We start from the raw sequence: 24,467 nt of genomic DNA, 5'->3' as shown, positions 1-24,467 counted from the left end.
ATAGCGGTGTAATTATGTGAAATAGTGATCATGTTTTGAGACGAATCGATTAGTAAATTTTCAGTAACATGATCAATTGTAAAACTTCAGACGAAAGTGGTTCCCAAATCAAAAAGAGAGTTTATTTTAAATGAAAAAATCGATCGTTGAATATTTTTATACTATTTTTTTCAATTGGAAAGTGTGGCAAAACCTAGAATAAATTTTTTAAACGTTCCACAGTTTTGTTCAGGTACGTTTAAAGATATGATTAATGTTTAAAGTTATGAGGTGAGGAAATGAGATGGAAATTGGAGCTGAGATGAAATATGGAGCTCTTACCCTATAACTATGTATAACACACTGTTTACCTTTGCGAAAAAAAACATCTTCCACTTTTAGCAGGCATATTCAAAAACTCGATATTTTTACACAAAATACAGTTTCTAATAAAGAAAAATAACTATATAAAAATGAAGATTTGGCAGTCCATAGTTAACCCACGCTCGAAATTAAGGAACGGGAAACCTCTTTTACAGGAGAATCTTCTCTTACTTTAGTAGAGTAATCTTTGCGTCTGCAAAGCAATGCCAGCTAAACTGACAAATGACAATAGTAGTCAAACATTGAACTGCTATTCAATGATAATTCGAAGACGATGCGTCAAGGAAAAATGGAAAACGGTTCAATTGGAATCTGAATCCCTAAATGTTCATATTTTTGTGTCATTCTAAGGTATACCAGTTTCAAACGAATATGTGTCGAAACAAATCGGAAATTTTATGGTAGTGTCATTAAAAATAATCATTCTAAATTCAGTAAATTTGATGCATCCAAAACGGGATTTATGGAATTCACTTCAGGTACATTCAAAATAATGGGATTTTGGATCCTGATGTTCACCGAAAACAAGTGCACTGCACGGTAATTTTTCTCCCCATATCACTTGGGGTTGAATTTTCATTATCGGCAAACAATTTTCAGTATTGCACCGAAACAGCCATCGTCGTCGTTGTTTTCGCATTGTTTATTCACTCGTTCCGGGCCGAACAGCTTGGTGCGAACAGTGGCCGCCAGCCTACTACTATTCAATTTTCCTTTCATATCAGTCGTGTTCGTCGGCGGCCAGCGAAATGTTCAATAAATTTGATGGATCGACGAACATCGGATCGGGCTTCGTTTAACGTCATATCAAAGCGAAATAATTAATGGGATGCATGGAACGAACAAACGAACAACAAAAAAAATCGATTTATTAAGCAATGAAATAAAACGGATCACACAGTAAACGAAACAAAAACAGTAAACCAACAAAACAAAACGCGACTTTCCCATCTTTCAAATCAAGTCACAGTCGTATTTATCTTCTTTTATGTCATGATCTAAGAAATTTGTTTTTTTTTCTTTTTATTTGCGCAACTTCGGGCCAAAGTAGACGCTGACAGATGCAGAACCCAGATTAGCCCAACGATTTGAATATACTTTTTTTCCCACGAAGGTCATTGCCGATATGGTTTCCCCCCAGTCTCTTTCTTCCTCTCTCTCTTTCATGTTTCCCTTTCGCTTGCTCACTCGTATATACATTTTTTTCTTCATTTTGTTCAGTAAGCCAATTTGATTAAACTGAAATCATATTTACCGAGACATTGTATCCTTTTCGTTTCGAACCAACCAAGGTAGGTAAACTGCTTGGTGCCGCCACCACCGGGACAGACGTTTGGGTGGGCGCGATGGGACTTCACTTTCACCGTTTTACCGTGTATTCATCCAGGAAGGAGGCGCGCACACAGCTTGTTGCTTTCCCTTTCGTTCGATACAACTACGATACTTGGCAGACTGCCAGATTATCACACAACGCACAAACACAAAAACACAAATCTCAGTTGGTCGTCACCGTCGTCGTCGTCGTTCCGTTCATTCACGGAATCGGAACTTCATTCATTCGCGAAGGTGTTGGCTTCTTGTTTGTCTTTCAACTGAATAGATAAGCACTTTTGTTCTGAAGAGCCAGGGAAGGATTATTTTACACGTCGCTTAGCCCGATTGGTAATCTCGGAACAATGTGAATAGGGTTTTATGGTACACGATTTTCTACTGTTTCGAGTTTTTTTTGTTCGTTTTTTCTTTTATGATGTTCCAGATTATTTTAACCTATTTGCTAATAGGATTCGTTTTGGTGGTTAGTTGAACAGCTGTCGAATAGAATAAATACGAATTGCACATCACAAACATTTCTCTAACGAGCAATTCCAGAAAAAACAGCAGAAGAGGGGGCCGATTTGTATGAAACTTTACTTTACACACATCTTCTGTATGACAAACCATTTATTTTGCACTATTTCCGGTACTTACGGAACTGGAAGCCAAGAATTAGTATAGTCACGGTCGTTTTGATTGAACATAATCTAATAATACTTTCGAATTGGAATAGTTTTTAGAACCATCCCGAAGAATTTTCACGTTTTTATGCATCGTTACTTCAAATAACGGAGTAAAATGTTGAGCATTCTTCACCTTGCAATACAAGAACCGGAAGTATCTCGATACTACAGACCGCATACAGATAAAAAATTGAAATATATTTAAAATACACTAAAGTCTTTTTTCCAATGTGGGGTTTAGATGCCACATAAAAAACGCGTAAAACTAACATAAATTTTTCGCATAAAATAAACGGAAAATATTTTTGTTGTCAAAATGCCCTAAAAATTCGAGATGTGGGATTAGCTCGAGAATAAATTGTTTGAAAAATATCGACTTGGTGATTTAGCAACATTTTGGAATTTTTAAACAGAAAATTGTTTTCGATGCCAAATGCTTAAGGAGTATCACGTCGAGATCTGGTGTTTTTTTCAAAAAATAAATTATTTGTAAAATTTCGCAAACTTTTGCAGAGAGACTTAAAAAAATTCGCATAAAACCCGAATAGTTTTGAAAATTTGCATAAAAAACTGTAAAATTAAGAAACATTTTTTTAATCGCCCGATGTCTAAAAAATTCATGAAACGTTGGGATGTGATGTGGAATCGAAAATGTATATAAATTTTTAATATCGATTTTGGGAATAACTTTGAGATTCCCTGATTCAAAATTTTCTTTGATGCTAAATGTTTTAGAAATGCATGAAATGTCGAGATCCGGTGTTCGAAAAGAAAAATTAGTTGAAAAATATCGAAAATTTTTGCTTGAAAATATTAGAAAAATAGCATTAAATACGCAAAACTAAGGATATTTTTACTGTCGCCAAATGTTTCAAAAATTCATGTGTTTTCTCAAAAAAAGTTTAAAGTATCGAAAATTTTCCCAAAGAATCGACTTAAGAAATTAAAAAACTCGTTTATAAAACATAAAAATAAGGACATTTTTTTTGTCGTCAAATGTTTTGAAAATTTATAAAACGAATATTGGAAATTTTTCTATCGCCCGATGTCTACAAAACTCACGAAACGTCGAAATGTGGTGTGGAATTGAACATATTTGTTTTAATATCGATTTTGGGAACAACTTTGAGATTCCCTGATTCGAAATTTTCTTTGATGCTAAATGTTTTAAAAATTCATGAAACGTCGAGATCTAGTGTGGAATCGAATACACTAAAGTCTTTTTTATGCGTTTTTTTATGCGAATTTTCACAGTTATACGGTTTTTTTATGCGAAGTTTCAGAGTTAAACTGTTTCCTTTCTGCGGTTTTTTGTATGCGAAGTTTCAGAGTAATGCGGTTTTTTTTATGCGAATTTTTAGAGTTATGCGGTTTTTTTTGTGTGGTACGTAAACTCACATAAAAAAGACTTCAGTGTATATATTTTTTTCAAATATCGATCTTGGGAATAACTTTTGAGTTACCCAGAAACGATTTTTTTTTTGATGCAGAACGTTTTAGAAACGCCTAAAATGTTAAGATTTAATGTTTTCTAAAAAAATTGTTTAAAAGTATCGAAAATTTTTCCAGAGATTCGACTTAACAAAGTTTAATATTCGCATAAAAAATCGCAAAATTAAGGACATTTTTTTGTCGTCAAATGTTTTTAAAATTTATGAAACGAATATCGAAATTTTTTTTTGCAAGTCAACTTGATTGTTTGATACCAAATGTTTTAGAAGTGCATGAAATGTCGAAGTCTGGTGTTTTCTAAAAAAAAATGTTTAGAGGTATCGAAAACTTTCCCAGAGAATCGACTTAAAAGAAAAATTAGTTGAAAAATATCGAAAATTTTTGCTTGAAAATATTAGAAAAATAGCATTAAATACGCAAAACTAAGGATATTTTTACTGTCGCCAAATGTTTCAAAAATTCATGTGTTTTCTCAAAAAAAGTTTAAAGTATCGAAAATTTTCCCAAAGAATCGACTTAAGAAATTAAAAAACTCGTTTATAAAACATAAAAATAAGGACATTTTTTTTGTCGTCAAATGTTTTGAAAATTTATAAAACGAATATTGGAAATTTTTCTATCGCCCGATGTCTACAAAACTCACGAAACGTCGAAATGTGGTGTGGAATTGAACATATTTGTTTTAATATCGATTTTGGGAACAACTTTGAGATTCCCTGATTCGAAATTTTCTTTGATGCTAAATGTTTTAAAAATTCATGAAACGTCGAGATCTAGTGTGGAATCGAATACACTAAGGTCTTTTTTATGCGTTTTTTTATGCGAATTTTCACAGTTATACGGTTTTTTTATGCGAAGTTTCAGAGTTAAACTGTTTCCTTTCTGCGGTTTTTTGTATGCGAAGTTTCAGAGTAATGCGGTTTTTTTTATGCGAATTTTTAGAGTTATGCGGTTTTTTTTTGTGTGGTACGTAAACTCACATAAAAAAGACTTCAGTGTATATATTTTTTTCAAATATCGATCTTGGGAATAACTTTTGAGTTACCCAGAAACGAATTTTTTTTTGATGCAGAACGTTTTAGAAACGCCTAAAATGTTAAGATTTAATGTTTTCTAAAAAAATTGTTTAAAAGTATCGAAAATTTTTCCAGAGATTCGACTTAACAAAGTTTAATATTCGCATAAAAAATCGCAAAATTAAGGACTTTTTTTTGTCGTCAAATGTTTTTAAAATTTATGAAACGAATATCGAAATTTTTTTTTTGCAAGTCAACTTGATTGTTTGATACCAAATGTTTTAGAAGTGCATGAAATGTCGAAGTCTGGTGTTTTCTAAAAAAAAATGTTTAGAGGTATCGAAAACTTTCCCAGAGAATCGACTTAAAAGAATAAAAATATTCGCTTAAAAAACGCAAAACTAAGGACATTTTTTTTGTCGCCAAATGTTTTAAAAATTCATGAACCGAATATCGGAAATTTTTGCTTCGAATCGACCTAAAAAAATTGGAACATTCATATTAAAACCGCATATTTTTGAAAATTTGCATAGAAAACCGCAAAAATACACAGCAAGAAATTATGGATTTTACAGGTGACATAATTCTACAAACGATACAATTCATAACTGCTTAACAATAAATTTTACAGGTTCCGAGTATAATTTGCACTCGGCTACCAAGTGCCGCTGAACGGGTTTATATGTATCAATTCTTAATTAAGCAGACATGTGCTTCTGTGGCTCAGTCGATTAACTGGAGTGCTTTGTGATCTAACGTTTCTCGGTTCATGTCGCGCTGTTGCTATCGATCTTTTGTTTTTTTATTTCCTTCGATTTCAAACCATACAATTTTCAAAGCACATAATTTTACATGTTCTTGAATATAAATTTGTGTAAAATATGACGCTACATTTATGTGCATCTTATAAGATGTAAAATCACAAGAATTTTTCGCGCTGTGTAAGGAACATTTTGTTGTCGACAATGGCCAAAAAACTCACAAAACGTCGAGATGAGGTGTGGAATTGAATAAATTTTTTTAATTTCGATTTTTCGGATTTTGAGAATGGCTGTGAGATTCCCGGAGACAAATTTTTTATTTGATGCCAAATGTTTTAAAAATTCATGAAACGTTGAGATCTGGTGTTTTCTCGGAAAAATAAATATTGTTAAAAAATATCAAAAAACTTTCCAAGAGAATCGGCTTAAAAAATTAAAAATTCGCATAAAAAACGCAAAAATAAGGGTATTTCATTTGTCGATTTATTAGTTTTTAGTTGGTTTTAACGTAGCTTGTCACGACTAGGTTCGGACTGAGTGGAAAAATACATTAGAGAAGCCAAATGAATGAGAGACTCACAGAAAAGAAGATTTCTTAAAAATAGACAGGACTCGAACCTGCATTCTTATGAAATCCGTGTATACGTGTTTACCATTTCCGCTACCCTGAGCTGTGGGGGAGACACAGTTCTAACAACAAAACTGGGTTGGTGAGTGTGCATCGAACAAATGGTCTAAATCCTAGCCGCCTCACGACTGGTACCATATATCCAAACATCTTCTCTGTTTATCAGACAACAAACACTATTCTTCTCGCCCTATACCTATTTTCCGCTCAAGCACTAGGTAGAAGAGTATATTTATAATCGCTAGTGGCCTTCTCTACTGTGCCTGTGGCTATCGAGGTACCGGTCGTGAGGCGGCTAGGATTTTGATCATTTATTCGATGTATGCTTACCAACCCAGTTTTGTGACAAAACTTTGTCTACCACAGCTCAGGGTGGCGGAAATGGGAAACACGTACACACGGATTGCATAAGAACGCAGGTTCGAGTCCTGTATCGAAGCGTATGTTTTTCCAAACAAATATTTGGCCAAAAATATCATTCATTTGGCCTCTCCAATATTTGTTTCCACTCAGTCATTGCGAAACTTGCATGAGATCTGAGGTTAACTCGAAAAAGTTTTTTTATCTAAAATTGTCAGACCCGACATAAAAAAACAAAATTTTACATAGGAAAACCGAAAACTTTGAAAATTTGCATAAAAACCGTATAACTTTACAAAATATCGCGGACCGGATTTTTTGCTGCCAAATGTCTTTAAAATTCATGAAGCATTGAGATAAAAATTTTGCAGAAAAAACCGCATAATTTCGAAAATTCACTCTAAAAACCCGGAAAATTAAGAAAATTATTTTTTGTCGTCAAAAGTCTTAAAAATTCTTGAAACGTCGAGATGTTGTGCTAGCTTAGATTTTCAATTTTAAATGTCGATTTTGAGATTTTGGAAAAAGTTTTGGGATTTCCGAAATCAGAACAAATTCCTTTTGATGCATGAAACGTCGAGATCTGGTTTTGTTCGAAAAAAAATTTATTGAAAAAAATCGAAATTTTTTCAGCGTCGACACAAAATAACTTAAAATTCGCATGAAAAATTCCCAGATAAACGCAAGACTCAGGAAATTTTTTTTGTCACCACATAATAACTTAATAATTCATGAAACGTCCAAATCTGGTGGTGGGGCGAAAAACATTTTTCTTAATCTAAATTTAAAAATTTGAAAGCATCTATAGAAAACCGCAAAGCTAAGGATTTTTTTTGTAGTCAAAAAATTTGGTTTTTTTAAACATCAATTTTAGGATTTTAGGAAAGCATTGAATTTTCTGAAGTCGAACATTGCTTTTTTATGCCAAGTGTTTAAGAAAAGCATGAAACGTCGAGATCTGAAATTATCTCGAAAAAGGTTATTTTGAAATCGAAATTTACAAGAACTGACTTGAAAAACGAAATTTTACACCGGAAAACCGAAAAACTTTGAAATTTCGCCTAAAAAACCACATAACTTCAGAAAAAATAGCGGACCGGGAATTTCAAGACTTTCGAGATCGAAGAATTTGTTTTTATGTCAAATGTTTTAGAAATGCATGAAACGCCGATAAAGAATTTGTTGAAAAATGTCGGAAATTCTCTCAAAGAGTCGACTTAAAAAAATTCGAAATTTCGCATAACTGAAATTTTTTAGAAAAACTCAAAACTCAGGAATTTTTTTTTGATGCCGAACATCTTAAAAATTCTTAAATTATGTATAGGAAATCCTATAGAACATGGGACAATAATGCGTAGAGCGGCAGTTTGAGACTTGGAAAAATTTGGAGATTTTCGAAATCTTTTTTTTATGCCAAATGTTTAAGAAATTCATGAAACGACGAGATTAACGAGGTTAACTCGAAAAAGTTTTTTTTTCAACGAAAATTGCCAGATTCGAAAAGAAAAACGAAAGTTTACCCCGAAAAACCGAAAAACCACTTAGCTTCATAAAAAAACGCAGACCGAATTTGTTGCCGCCAAATCTTTTAAAAATTCACGAAGCATCGAGATCTTGTGTTTAAACGAATAGAATTTGTTTTTAAATATTGACTTCGGGATTTCGAAAAATTTCGAGTTTTCCGAAATCGAAAAACTTGTTTTTGTGCCAAATGTTTTAGAAATGCATCGAGTCAATAAACATCTAAAATTTGCAAAAACCGGCCAAATTTTTGAAATTTTTATAAAAAACCGTAAAACTAATGATTTTTTCATTTAGTGGTTTAACCTACGTTTGTGCTTAGGGCACACAGCCGTTTTTACTTTTCTTTACGTTTCGTCCTAGACTCGTCCGTGCAGAGCAGTTAAAATCGAACTGCTTAGTGCAAACTTAAACAGTTTAACGTTTTCGTTCGGCACATCAGCAAAGATATGGCACTTCGGTACCAAATAAAAAGTGTTTTGCAAATAGCATTAACTGCCCAGTCTGCTTAGCGGTTCAAGTTGAACTGTTTAAGTTTGCACTAAGTAGTTCAATTTGAACTGCTCTGCCGTGTCTAAGACGAAACGTGAAGAAAAGTAAGGAGTTAGAGTTTTCCAAAATAGAAAAATTTGTTTTTATTCCAAATGTTTTCGAGATGCATGAGAATTCGAAAGCTGGTGTTTTCTCAAAAAAAAATTCGTTGAAAAATGTGGATAATTTTCCCTAAGAGTTTATTTAAAAAAATTAGCATAACTGAATTTTTTTAGCAAAACTCCAAATTCAATTTGTTTTATGCCGAATATCTTAAAAAATCCTGAAACCTCGAGATCTGGCGTTAACTCGAATCTTTGCCTGTGTTGAATATCGACTTCGCTGCAGTTCTACGCATAATTGTCCCATATTTATAGGAAATTCTATAGACCATGGGACAATAATGCGTAGAGCGGTAGTACGAGACTTGGAAAAATTTTGAGATTTTTGAAATCGATTTTTTGTACGCCTAATGTTTTAAAAATTCATGAAAAGACGAGATCTGAGGTTAACTCGAAAAGTTTTTTTTTAATCGAAAATTGCCAGAACCGATATAAAAAACGAAAGTTTACCCAGGAAAACCGAAAAACTTCGAAATTCGAATAAAAAAACCTCTTAACTTCATTAAAAACCGCGAACCGGATTTTTTGCCGCCAAATGTCTTAAAAAATCATGAATTTCCGAAGACAAAAACTTTATTTTTAATGCCAAAAGTTTTAGAAATGCATGAAACGTCGAGATCTAGTGTTTTCTCGAAAAAGAATTTTTCGAAAATATGGAAAAAATTTCCCAGAGAGTCGACCTAACAAAATTCGAAAACTTGCAAAGAATCGGCATAATAGAAAATTCTTAGAAAAACTCAGAACTTTTTTTTGTCGCGAATATCTCAAAATTTCCTTTTCTTGCCTTGAATATCGACTTTGGGTTTAAACAAATTTGGAGATTTTTTTTAAATAACGAAAAATTGCCAGAGTCGACATACAAAAAGACGAAAATTCGAATTAGAAAACCGCAAAACTTTGACAATTCGCATAAAAAATATCACATAACTGCATAAAAAACCGCAGGCTTCAGGAAAAATTTGTATGCCGTCAAAGGTCTTAAAAATTCATGAATCGTGGCGTTGAACCGAATTGGCGAAGGGTTTGTTTTGGAAATTCATGGAATGTCGAGATCATTTTTCGTAAAAATAAATTCGTTAAAAATATCGAAAATTTCCCCAGAATGTCGATTTAAAAAATTTTAGGCTTCGCATAAAAATGCACAATTTTGAAAACTTACGGAATTTTTTTTTGCCGGCAAATGTTTTTAGAATCTATGACCAGTACAGCTGAAGTGATATTTTTCGATCATCGACTAACAAAATCTACAAATTAGAAAAATTTATAAACAATTGTCAAGAGAATTGCCGCTCTTTGTATGATCATTTATGAATAAATCATCCTTGAAATGGAAGTTTTTACGCTAATCGCCATGTAACTCTGGAACCGGAAGACGTATCGCAATAAAACTCCGATATTTTGTATGGCATCTTAAAACCTTTCATTTGCATCTAAGTTTGTGAGAATTGATTCTTCCATCTCTGAGAAAAAAAAGTGCCTATATTTTCATTTCTTTTGCACCTATCATCGTGTAATTCGGGAGCTGGAAGTCGGATTCGAATAAAATTCAGACTGCGAGACTTTCAATCTAACAGTGAGTGTTCATTTAGCGTTCTCGACGAACTGATTCAGATTGTATATGACAGTTCAAAAGTCGGCTTTCACCGTGATTGCATAACCTTCCTCTATGAGAAAGGCAAAAAGAGCAGACGAAAGACACTCTTGAGTCGGATTGGTCTCTCGATTCGTGTAAACTAATTGGTTTATCATACTGAAGACGTGTGCAACGATACAATTCAATCGAAGTGTGTGAAGTCTGATGACCTGCTACACAATTCTGGAGTTGCTCTAAGGCATTACGATTACACTCCACCCACCCACCATCGGGAACCACAACGTTCACTAAAACTAGACATATGTAAATAGTTTCGGATCTGGTTGTTTCCCGCAATTTTTTGTTCGGCCACAGATTTGCTGCCCGCGGCAGTCTCTTGCTCGAGTCTTCTTGTCGGAGTGGCTTGTAAAGATTTAATATTGTTGTTTTACCGCTTCACTTTCTCATTCATTCGCTCTCGCTCGCTTCCGCGCGGATTCTTCACCGTATATTTCATTCACTGCACTGCACTGCACTGCCCTACAGGCCACAATCACAACAACATTTGGTAGAACTTTGGTGGAAAAACACCAACAATAGCGGAACTCGACCTCGCCAACTGAGACTCACAAAATGCTGCAGAGGCTTGCAAATTGCCTTCCAACAGAAGGCACTTGTACCGGCGTTTTTTTTGTTTCGCCTCGTCTTCCCATTCCCGCGAAACCAGCTGACGGCTTGGCCGATGAGTAACGGATTAACGTGAACTGGTGGTATCTTTAGATGCGGTCCGCCTCCCATCGATAGAACTCAAACGAGAAACATAATGCCTTGGTTGCGTAGGTAGGTAGGTTTACACTAACGACGATCTAATGGATCTTCTTTGTTCGACCTTCTGATTCCTTGTTTTTTCCTTTAAATTTTCACTTGTCCGTTGTTACGGAAACACAACACAGAACAACAACAACGAAAAAAAAAACAGTTTCATAATTCAAAAATGCTAATTCCGTACGAAATTTATGCGCGCGTGCCCTCAAACTTTACGTGTTTCAACAACCAGTCCGAGCCCCACAACCATACATACGATTAGCGGAGTCGCTCGCACAAAACTGATTACAGACAATAAATGTTCTTCAAGTCAAACGGCTGGGCTTGGGCTGGGCTCTGATCTGCTTGTTTGACGGTTTGTTCGACGTGCCTCCCTGACTGATGTTTGTACTACACATGCAAGTATGTATGATATGGCATTGCAAGTTTTTCGGACGATGTTCGCTCTGTCAACAGAAACAACAATTGGCACCACCACCACTACCACAACGACGACGACGACGGACGCCGAGGACGGATAGGCGAGTGTGAAAAGTACTTGAAAAACCCCGCGAGGAATACATATGCTGGAATGGAAGAGGGTCATAATAAACAACAGACAGCTGCCACACTCATGACTCTCTTCTTCTCTGATATAGGGATGATCGTTTGCTGGATTAAGCGGTAATTGAATTGTACAAGTTTAAGCTGAAAAAGTGGTGACAATTTTCAGTCCAATCCAGAGAAAAGCCGGGTAAGGTTAGTACAATAAAACGTACAACGGATTTGTTGACTTTAGCAGCGGGCTGTTATAAAAGCGAATCACGCCGTATGAAATTGAACATCACTCGATCACCAATCAGAAAAATTCCCCTTCCTCATAGTTCGTAACGGATGATGAATGGGTCGTTTGAAACCACTGTGTCACCAATACCAACGTAGGAACCAACGTGCTTGACGGAGTCCTTTTCTAGAACTAACTACCTGTGGAATCGGAATGCGCTAGCAGCTTTATCCTTTTGAGTTCGGTCAACGTGCGTGTGTGTGGGTGTATGTGATTTCAAAGCTCATACCGGTACAGCCTGCACTCGATTTCATCAACAGAAGTATTGAGGTTCCCCTACAAATGTCAACAACAACATACCATCTGGAGACATTCATAAACCACGTAAACTCACTGCACAGTGGTTTGAATCGATAAAACCCTTATTAATCCACCTAATAGTATGATAATGCCTTTCTCTTTCTTCGAAGCAGTCTCATGAATTTTTTATCATTTTATGAAATAATTTCTGACACTAATTTTGGCTCTATTCTGACACCAATTAATTCAGATTGATTCGAGTGGTTCACAAAAGCATGCTTCAGTGTTTATGTCACATACTCGGTATCGTGTTTCGCTTGGCATTTACGTTGCCTATTTATATGAGAAAAGTGATGCTAATCTAAAAATGTGAGATGATACCTTTTTTTATCAATCCGCATGTGTTTTTTTGCATGGATATTCTTAGGTGTTTTAGTTCTCATGACATTATTTTAATTATCGTCGTTTCAAACGGCAAATTGAGATTTTAATCACTCATTACCCTGTAATTTGAATCTGCAAATCGTATCGAATTTCAATCTTAACGTGTGACATTCGATTGAACATTCCATGAGATGTCGAAGTAAGTTCCACTTTAGAGTTTTTCGTCATTATTTATGGTACTTCCAGAGCTAGTATTCAGGAACTAGCATAACCCAAAATGATTCGAATGGCCATAAATTAATACGCCAAACAATTTACATCTCCTATATCGGTATGAATTTTAAAAATTCATCATCTGTAATTCCAGAATCGGATAAAATTCACTTATTTTGTATGGGACCTTAAGTCCTTTAGTTTGAATTTTTGTTTTTGAAGTTCGATTTGGCCTTTTTGAAAAAATGATTAAACTTTGAGAAACGATTCGAAACTGGATCCGGAGTTCTAAGATCGGTGTAGCCGAAATCAGATAAATTCACCTGAGGAGTGTGTAGACATCTTTGAGAAATTGTAGTGCGAATTAAAATTTGGGGGTACATTCCGAATCCAAAAAAGAATACCACTTAAACTGAAATAAATTTATTTGGTAATCGACTATCCAAATTTGCAAACCCGATAAACCTGATTAATTTATGTAAAATGGACATTTGTATACTAATCACCCTGTATCTCCTAAACCAAAAATCGGATCTGACTAATTTTTATAGGATTTTAAGACCTCTCATTTGAATCATAGATGATTCTTAGATTTCATTTGAATCTTAGATCGGTTCAGCCATCTACGAAAAAAATGAATTGCATTATTTTAATTTCGTTTCACATGTCATCCTGTGGTTCCGAAATCAGAAGTCGGATCCAAATTTGGAAGTATACTAGTTTTCATATGAATCTGAGTTTGAAGAAAACGGTTTAGCCATCTCCGAAAAAATTGAGTGAAATTATTTGCTGATCTCGACGAACTGAGTCGTATGGTATATGGAAGTTATGTTCTTCCAGCTTTAATTGCTGTAAGTAGTTTAAATCAATATAATTATGGAATTACTTTCAACTCGAAAATGCTGATATCATCTGGTTTATAAATGCCATATTCGAACGATTATGTTGCCAAAAACGAACCGTGCTAAAATCGGTCCAAGGCAAATTGTCAAGAAAAAGGATGCTGTACACAGTCTTTTGGGCACTTAGAAACAATTGTATGTCACAGTATAAAAATCGTGTTTTCCGTTGCTCCCAAGCATTTCTTTGTCATACAGTGCTCAAAACTTCTACTGCTGGAATAAGGGGCAAAGTCGTTTACACAAAAATATTGATATCTCCGTTAAAAATGGACGGATTTTAACAAACTATGGCTTGTTGGATAGCTATTACCGTGCGGAATCTAAGTCTAAAAACATATTCTGTTTTCAAGGTCAATTGTGACAGATACTGTCAAAAAACTGAAAATTTTGACATAAAACTCCGTATAACTCAAAAAGTACACATCCCATCTCAAAACCATTCAATAGCGTTTTGGGTGACGGGGAGACCTTTCATTTGCGACTAGTTTGATCAAAATCGGTCCAGCCATCTCTGAGATCTCGACCTCTTAGTTGACAACACACATACAGACACACACACATACACACACACAGACATTTGCTCAGTTCGTCGAGCTGAATCGATTGGTATATGACATTCGGCCCTCCGGGCCTCGGAAAATTTTTCGAAAGTTTGAGCGAATTCTATACCTATTTTTTATATATATATATATAAAAACGTGATTAATCCACCTAGCAGTGAGATGATACCTTTTGTTTATCAATCCGCATGTGTTTTTTGCATGAATATTCTTCGGTATTTAAGTTTTCATGACATTATTTTGATGACCGTCGTTTTAAGCGACAATTTGAGATTTTAATCACTCATTACTCGAGACTGCAAATCGGATCGAATTTAAATTTAGAAGTGTGATAATCGATTAAACATGCTTTCCACTTTAGAGTTTACGGTAATTTAAGGTACTTCCAGAGCCGGTATTCAAGAACCAGCATAACCCAAACCGATTCGTATGGCGAATAAATTACAACAGTTTTGAGTCCAACTTTGAAGCTTTTCGGGATTGTCATCCTCTATATCGGTTTGAATTTTAAAAAATCATCATCATGTAGGGTAACAGAGGTATTTTGGCCCGCTTTAGGATCGATTTTATTTTGGCCCACTTTGTAAAAATATCCACCAAATGTTTTAATATCTTTGAAAAACCCTTCCGCAATAGGTAATTTAATGTGATTAGCTTCAAACTGATGCAACATGGGTTACCTAAGATCGATTGAATCCATATAGTTTGTTAGGTGGGCCAAAATATATGAAGTGGCCAAAATACCTCTGTTACCCTACTTCGAGAACCGGAAGTCATAATTGGATAAAATTAATTAATTTTGTATATAAGTTTTTTTTAATTTGAATTTTTGTTTCTGAAATTTGATTAGGTTTTTTTTTGAGTAAAAGATTGAGCTTTGAGAAACGATTTTATACTGGAACCGGAATTCTAAAATCGGTATGGCCGAAGTCAGATAAATTCACCTGAATTGCTGTATAGTTTACATTTGTTTCAAAATATTTGAAAATCAGTGAAGACATCTTTGAGAAATCATAGCACGAATTAAATTTTTAGGTGCCTTCTGAATCAACAACTGAATACCACTAAAACTGAAAAAAGTTAATTTTTACCTTTTTTTATATATATAAAAAATAGGTATAGAATTCGCTCAAACTTTCGAAAATTTTTCCGAGGCCCGGAGGGCCGAATGACATATACCAATCGATTCAGCTCGACGAACTGAGCAAATGTCTGTGTGTGTGTGTGTGTGTGTGTGTATGTGTGTGAGTCTGTATGTGTGTTGTCAACTAAGAGGTCGAGATCTCAGAGATGGCTGGGCCGATTTTGATCAAACTAGTTTTGAAATGAAAGGTCTCCCCGTCACCCAAAACGCTATTGAATGGTTTTGAGATCGGATGTTTACTTTTTGAGTTATACGAAGTTTTATGTCAAAATTTTCAGTTTTTTGACAGTATCTGTCACAATTGACCTTGAAAACAGAATATGTTTTCAGACTTAGATTCCGCACGATAATACCTATCCAACAAGCCATAGATTGTTAAAATCCGTCCATTTTTAACGAAGATATCGAAATTTTTGTTTAAACGACTTTTCCCCCTATTCCAGCAGTAGGAGTTTTGAGCGCTGTATGACAAAGCAATGCTTGGGAGCAACGGAAAACACGATTTTTTATTCTGTTACATACAATTGTTTCTAAGTACCAAAAAGACTGTGTACAGCATCCTTTTCCATGACATTTAGCCTCGGACCAATTTTAGCACGGCTCGTTTTTGGCAACATAATCGTTCGAATATGACATATATAAACCAGATGATGGCAGATTTTTTTTAATTATATTGTTTTAAACTACTTGCAGCAATAAATGCTGGATGAACATAACATCCATATACCATTCGAATCAGTTCGTCGAGATCAGCAAATGCGTGTGTGACAAATAATTTCACTCAATTTTCTCGAAAAATTTCTTTTCTACAAATTCAGATTCATGCGAAAAGTCGTATGCTCCCAAACAAAGTTCCTGAATTATGTTTGGTTCCGACCTCTGTTTCGGGAACTACAGGATGCTATATGAAACGAAATCAAAATTGTGTAACTCATTCTACTCGTAGATGGCTGAACCGATCTAAGATTCTAATGAATTCTAAGAATCATCTAAGATTCAAATGAAAAGATTCAAGATTTTATAAAACATTTTGCTCTTCAGCCAGATCCAACATCCGGTTTCGGGGATACAGGGTGATTGGTATAAAAATGTCTATTCCACATAAATTAATCAGGTTTATCGGGTTAGCAGATTTGGATAGCCGATAAAAAAAATTAACTTTTTGTCGATTCAGAAGGCACCTAAAAATTTAATTCGTGCTATGATTTCTCAAAGATGTCTTCACTGATTTTCAAATATTTTGAAACAAATGTAAACTATACAGCTATTCAGGAGAATTTATCTGACTTCGGCCATACCGATTTTAGAATTCCGGTTCCAGTATAAAATCGTTTCTCAAAGCTCAATCGTTTTCTCAAAAAAGCCTAATCAAATATCAGAAACAAAAATTCAAAATAAAATAAACTTATATACAAAATTAATTAATTTTATCCAATTATGACTTCCGGTTCTCGAATTACATGATGATGAATTATTAAAATTCAAACCGATATAGAAGATGGGATTGAGCTTCAAAGTTGGACTCCCGGCTCTGGAAGTACCTTAAATTACCGTAAACTCTAAAGTGGAACTTACATATCATGGCATCTTTAATCGATTATCACACTTCTAGATTTAAATTCGATCCGATTTGCAGTTTCGACATTACAGAGTAATGAGTGATTAAAATCTCAAATTGTCGCTTAAAACGACGGTCATTAAAATAATGTCATGAAAATTTAAACACCGAAGAATATTCGTGCAAAAAACACATGCAGATTGGTAAAAAAAGGTATCATCTCACTGCTAGGTGGATTAAACACGTTTTTTTATTAACTATCCAAATCTGCTAACCCGATAAACCTGATTAATTTATGTTGAATAGACATTCTTATACCAATCACCCTGTATCCCCGAAACCGGGAGTTGTATCTGACTGAAAAACAAGATGTTTTATAGAATCTTGAAACTTTTCATTTGAATCTTAGATGATTCTTAGATTTCATTTGAATTTTAGATCGCGTCAGCCATCTACGAGAAGAATGAGTTACACAATTTTGATTTCGTTTCACATATCATCCTGTAGTTCTGGAACCAGAGGTCGGAACTAAACATAATTCAGGAACTTTGTTTGGGAGCATACGACTTTTCGTATGAATCTGAATTTGTAGAAAAGAAATTTTCCGAGAAAATTGAGTGAAATTATTTGTCACACACGCATTTGCTGATCTCGACGAACTGATTCGAATGGTATATGGATGTTATGTTCTTCCAGCATTTATTGCTGTAAGTAGTTTAAAACAATATAATTAAAAATAAAAAATCTGCCATCATCTGGTTCATATATGTCATATTCGAACGATTGTGTTGCCAAAAACGAGCCGTGCTTAAATCGGTCCAAGGTTAAATGTCATGAAAAAGGAAGCTGTACACAGTCTTTTTGGTACTTAGAAACAATTGTATGTAAAAGTATAAAAAATCGTGTTTCACGTTTCTCCCAAGCATTGCTTTGTCATACAGCGCTCAAAACTCCTACTGCTGGAATAGGGGGAAAAGTCGTTTACACAAAAATTTCGATATCTCCGTTAAAAATGGACGGATTTTAACAATCTATGGCTTGTTGGATAGGTATTACCGTGCGGAATCTAAGTCTGAAAATATATTCTGTTTTCAAGGTCAATTGTGACAGATACTGTCAAAAAACTGAAAATTTTGACATAAAACTTCGTATAACTCAAAAAGTAAACATCCAATCTCAAAACCATTCAATAGCGTTTTGGGTGACGGGGAGACCTTTCATTTGCGACTAGTTTGATCAAAATCAGCCCAGCCATCTATGAGATCTCGACCTCTTAGTTGACAACACACACACGGACATTTGTTCAGTTCGTCGAGCTGAATCGATTGGTATATGTCATTCGGCCCTTCCGGGCCTCGGAAAAATTTTCTAAAGTTTGAGCGAATTCTATACCTATTTTTTATATATATAAAAAAAAGGTAAAAACCCTTCTTAGTCCACTTAGTGAATTTTCAAAGATCTTGAAAAATCACCATAAGGGTACATGAAATTTCCGAAATCGAAAAAAAAAATTTTGATGCCAAAAGGCTTAGAATTGGATGAATTTTGGAAAATTCATGGTGCTTTTTCAAGATCGAAAGCTTTCAAATCTTAACCGCCGGGCAGCACCCCTTACGCATGTCCGATTTAGCTTAAATTTTGCATGAGGGCTTTTTTTGAGGTGCTTAAACTTTTGAGCACTAGAGCTTTACGAAAATAGAGGTGATCCCGAAATTTTGGCACCCTTATATAGATATAAGAGCGGTAAAAATCAACGTGTTCTGTCGGTTACGTCACATATACCATCATATATCTTGAACCAAAAGTCACAACCATTTGATCTTCGAACTTGATCAATGGGGCCATTGAGTAGCTTCCAAACGAGTCCAAGTTTGTTAAAATCGGTTCAGAGCCATCTCTGAGAAAATTGAGCGATAAAAATATCTTCGAAAAGTGCACACACACACACACACACACACACACACACACACACACACACACACACACACACACACACACACACACACACACACACACACACACACACACACACACACACACACACACACACACACACACACACACACACACACACACAGAGAGAGAGAGAGAGAGAGAGAGAGAGATATTTTCCGATCTCGTCGAACTGCGTCGAATGGTATATAACAATATGAGTCTCCGAGGCTCCGTTCGGAAGTCTGTTTTTCCAGCGGTTCTAATACCTTTCTATACAGAAAGGCAAAACCTTTTTTAATTCACCTAGTGGTGTAATGATGATATTTTCATATTACTTATATTTCCAAAAATATAACTACAAGATTCTTTTTCTAATCTTGAATAAAATAAGAACCTTTCTTTGGGTATGAACTACCATAACCTTTTCAATTCAATTCGTAAACAGTAAACTTTACCCTATAGTTCTGGAACCGGAAGCCGGACCCGCATGAAATTAATCAGCAACCTATGAGACTATAAGAATAAGTTTATTAAATACTATCGAAATACAAGATCCATTTGCTGCCGCTAATTCACCCACAGGACACTCAAATTTTTCTGATATGACAAACGAAACTATTCCACATTCGACATCCCAACAAATCTTCAATGACTCCTCATTGACTTACTTACCGATCTTGGAGAAAATTGAAACCAGTGTCAAGACTCGTTTCAATAATCGTAACCATAATATTGGATATAGAAGCAGCACTTCCACCTCCATCATTGATTGCAGCATGAGCCCTTTCCTTGCGCCGCCCCCATCCTGGGTTGTTCCGGAGTCATCCGATGATCCTCAGGTGGCAGCCGGTGCAGGGAGCCCGGGCATCTCCCGGGTAAGTTCACAACATTCTAACGACTTACAAGAACCATTTGCTGCTTTCGGTTTTTCCTCAGGCCGCTCTACTGTTCCGATGTATGAAAATCAACCGTTATTCCAACCCTTCGAGATTAATACTCCTCCAGTTCTCTCACATGTTCCGGAGACCTTTGATGAAAACATAGTCTCGGAAGCAGAATTCAACGCCAACAAACCTTTCAATCCTTCATCTCAGATACTAACGAACCCCCTATCAGTCCCCCTACCAGTTTCGGAGGGATCAGAGGCTGATGAGGAGACCTTCATACGAAATCAACTACCAGATAGCAGATGCACTCTAGCGCTACAGTGGAATACAAATGGAATTCGAAATAATCTTGCTGATGTACAGTTGTTGATCAACCAGTGGAATCCTATATGTTTAGCACTACAAGAGACTCACATAAAACAAGATATTAACCTTAGCCCATGGCTTGGATCCAATTACTCCTGGGAAGCAGCCCAAGGGAACAATTTATATCAAACAGTCGGAATTGGCATCCGTACTGATATCCCTTCATCAACGGTGAACTTGGACACAAGATTGATTGCTGTAGCTAGAATGATCCATCTACCAATAACACTAACTATAGTCTCTATTTATATACCAAACGATGTAAGAAACGTTGGAATTGAGTTACAACGAATCATTAACCAGATCAAAGGTCCATTCCTTCTACTCGGAGATTTTAACGCCCATCACCACATGTGGGGATCAAAAAAAGATAACTGCCGTGGGAAAGAAATTGCTAAACTTATAGAAGACAATGACGCTATTGTCCTTAATGATGGAAATACGACCTTCATGCGGAGTACCACGAAATCAGTTCTAGATCTATCCATTATATCGAATACCATAGCAAGTTACTGCGGATGGACGGTGCTCAATGACATTTGTAATAGTGACCATCACCCTATTGTTCTACACTACAATTGGTCTCCTCAAACCACATCCCGCCGTTCTCGTTGGCTGTATCAACAAGCCGATTGGAACAGTTATCAAGAAAAAATAGCCATTGCGATCGAATACGGAACTGTTTACAGCCCGGAAAGTTTATGCAAAATTATCAACGAAACAGCCAAACAGTGTGTACCAAGAACATCAGGTGTTCCTCCAAAACGTGCCGTTGCCCTGAAGTGGCAGCTGCCGTAAAATCTAGACGGAAAGCACTTCGATTACTCCAAAAAACCGCAATCGATGACCCCCGTAAGGAAGAGAGAGCGACTAATTTCCGCAATGCTCGTAACCGTACTCGCAAGATTATTGCCAATGCAAAAATGAATAGCTGGAACGCTTTTCTCGATGGAATTACTCCCAATTCCTCTACCGCTGAGATCTGGCAGAAGGTAAACGCACTTAATGGAAAAAGAAGACATTGCGGATTCACCCTTGAGATAGACGGTATCCACACAAATGATCCATACACAATTGCCAACGAAATGGGCAAATATTTCGCTTCGCTGTCTGAAGATTCGGCACTACATCCGACTTTCGTTCAGCATAAAAGGACAGCAGACAGTACCCCTACGATATTTCCACCTGACTCTGAACAAATCTTCAATAAACCCCTCACAGGGATAGAGCTTAACTTCGCTCTTTCAACCGCCCACGGTAAGTCAGCAGGTATTGATGGAATTGGCTATCCCTTGTTAGACCACTTGCCTCCAGAAGGTAAAAAGGCGCTATTAGATTGCTTGAATGGTGTGTGGGAAAATGGTAAACTACCTATCAGCTGGAAGACTGCACTCGTTATTCCAATTCCTAAGAAATGTGAAGGAACAAGACAGGCTGGAGACGTTCGCCCAATTTCACTTCTGCCCTGTATCAGTAAAACAATGGAGAGAATCATTAATAGAAGATTAATGGCTTTTCTTGAGGAAAATAGGTTACTTGATCAACGTCAATTTGCTTTCCGTCAAGGTATGGGAACCGGTATTCATTTAGGATCATTTGGAGAGATTTTACACCAAGCCTTAGATGATAATTTACACGTCGATCTAGCCATACTAGATCTAGCTAAAGCTTATAATACAGTGTGGCGAGAAGGTGTGCTGCGGCAATTACAGCAGTGGGGAATAACTGGAAATTTGGGAAAATTCATACAGGATTACCTTCATGATCGACGTTTTAAGGTTGGAATAGGCGGCTGCCAATCTGAAACTTTCCAGGAAGTAAACGGCTTTCCACAAGGATCAGTTTTAGCAGTTACACTGTTCTTAGTCGCAATGAACTCTCTATTGGCTGTATTGCCTAAAGGAATTTTCATATTTGTGTATGCAGACGATATCATCATAGTTGTTACTGGGAAAAGTGTCAAACGGATCAGACGTAGATTACAAGCATCAGTTAACGCCATTAGTACTTGGGCACAATCTTCAGGATTTAATATATCTGCCTCCAAGTGTTGCATTTCACACTGCTGCAATTCCAATCATCGAGCCGAAGGAAATCCCGTTAAGTTAGATGATATAAATATTCCTTTTCGTCGTCAACCAAAAATTCTCGGAGTAACTATCGACAGAAAGTTATCGTTTCTACCTCACTTCCAAAATATCAGGAAGGACTGTGAAGGCCGTCTACGGCTCATACGGACTATCAGTAGCCGTCACCCCAAATGGAACCGTCAAACTGCGTTAGGGGTAAGCAGATCTTTGATCAACAGCCGAATATTTTATGGAAGTGAATTAACATGTCAAAACTGGAGCGGTATGATATCCATACTCGCACCTTTATATAACCGATCAGTACGTCTTGCGTCGAACCTACTACCGAGTACACCAGCTAGTGCTGCCTGCGTTGAAGCTGGAATTCTGCCTTTTCAATGGTTGGTGGCATTCATGTTATTCAAAAGTTCAATAAGTTTCCTGGAAAAAACTTCAGGCGGCGAATGTTTTCTATCCCGATTGGCGAACGAAATATACCACCGCTACACCGGTTCAAACATGCCTCCCCTAGCACGCCTACACTCTGTCCGCAAACGTGAGTGGCACAAGGGAGCTCCTAACATCGACCTGTGTCTTTCTAAATCAACGAGAGCTGGTTCATCATCTAGTATTGCTAGATCTAACTACCTACAACTGATTATGTATCACTACCCTTACCACATGCAAATCTTCACCGATGGGTCCCGTGCTAACAATCGAGTTGGAGTAGGAATCAGCGGAATCGAAAATGGAATTGCATTAAAGATGCCCTCTCTCTGCTCAATATTTACTGCGGAAGCTGCAGCAATATTATACGCCGTTACTAAGAAGCCATCAAATCAACCAACACTGATTCTATCCGACTCCCTATCCGTTCTCACCGCTCTTAATACTGGAAAATCTCGTCATCCATTTATCCAGGCCATCGAAAACCAGTGTGATAATGATACTACTCTCTGTTGGATCCCCGGACACAGCGGGATAAGTGGTAATGAAGATGCCGATCGTTTAGCCAATTTGGGTCGGATTTCTCATAGTACCCTATATAAGAAAATTCCCTCTGTAGATCTAGTCCGCCATCTTTCATCAAGAATTAACGACCACTTCACGCATACATGGAGGAACCAAATAGGCCACACACAAAAAATAAAAGGATCCCTTGCGAAATGGACTGATCGTGACAAACGTGTAGAACAGCGCGTACTATCTCGCTTGCGCACCGGACATACACGAGTATCACACTCTCACCTTTTTTCAAAATCTCCGCCATTATACTGTTCAACATGCAAAGTCAGGTACACGGTTGAACACCTTCTTATCGATTGCATCGAACTTCAAGATTTACGTCAATACTACCAACTTCCGTCATCCATCAGGGACGTACTGTCCAACGATCCAGTTGCAGAGAATACTCTATTCAGTTTTCTTAAAGACGCCAACAAGTTTCACGAAATTTAATATCGACCGTTTCCTTTGCTTCAAGTCCACGGCTCAACTGACGGGGATATTTTCCACGTCCTATTGTCAACAAGTACTGCTACAAGAATCACCAGCTCAGTAACATCAAAATCTAATGGGAATTTCATAAATCATAAATAATTGAAGATCGACCAATATGAAATGTAATTTCAATTACCCCCCGGTGAATGACCGATAGGTTAAAACCGGGCTAAAATAAACAACTAACTAACTAACTAACTTTTTGACCACTATTTCCGGTGCTTCTGGAAACGAAAAATGGAATTGAATAATTTTTGAGCCAAATCTAGAAGAATTTTACCCTTTTTTGCATCTTCGCTCTAAATGACAATTTTAAACACACTTTACCCTATGAAAGCATGATGAAATTCAACAGCAACAGTGGGAAAAAATCCATGAAAACCCACAAAGAATTCTGTAACTCATGAACTAGTTGAGATAGGTCAACAAGCTTTTTATGTAAACATGTCCAAGGAATTCAATGGAATGGTTTACAATCGCCCTTCTGCTCGTTTTACCACAAATGTACAGCAGTTTTGGGGTTTCCTATAACATTCACTCTGTAACTTGAAAAGAAGTCGAGTGCGGTATTCTGGAATAGCCTACTTTCATGTAAAACAGTCTGGAGAATCGATTAGAAGAACCCACACTGGTCGCACGAAACGTTTTGGTGACTATTTTACCCCAATCCTTCCATTTCATGATATCTTACTGTAAATCGTCCTTACATCTTGATAAATTTCTTGCAAGTTTGCTAA

At 36.3% G+C, this 24,467-nt stretch overlaps 1 protein-coding gene across 10 annotated transcripts in view; it reads right to left on the bottom strand.

Annotated features, from left to right (window-relative positions):
* Positions 1-24,467, bottom strand: part of LOC131435385 (ankyrin repeat and fibronectin type-III domain-containing protein 1-like) — a 320,760-nt gene that overhangs the window by 118,102 nt on the left and 178,191 nt on the right. The window contains exon 1 of one of the 10 annotated variants that reach the window (XM_058603281.1): positions 1,619-2,168. The exons of the other annotated variants lie outside the window; for them this stretch is intronic. The gene's annotated coding sequence lies outside the window, so the exon portion shown is untranslated. Of the gene's footprint in view, positions 1-1,618; positions 2,169-24,467 lie in introns of those variants that run through there. 10 annotated transcript variants of the gene reach the window in all.

Source organism: Malaya genurostris, chromosome 1, assembly GCF_030247185.1.
Source record: "Malaya genurostris strain Urasoe2022 chromosome 1, Malgen_1.1, whole genome shotgun sequence".
In the NCBI taxonomy this organism is placed as follows: domain Eukaryota; kingdom Metazoa; phylum Arthropoda; class Insecta; order Diptera; family Culicidae; genus Malaya; species Malaya genurostris.
The sequence above is the reverse complement of the archived record's forward strand: the minus strand, read 5'-3'. Positions and strand labels throughout refer to the sequence as shown.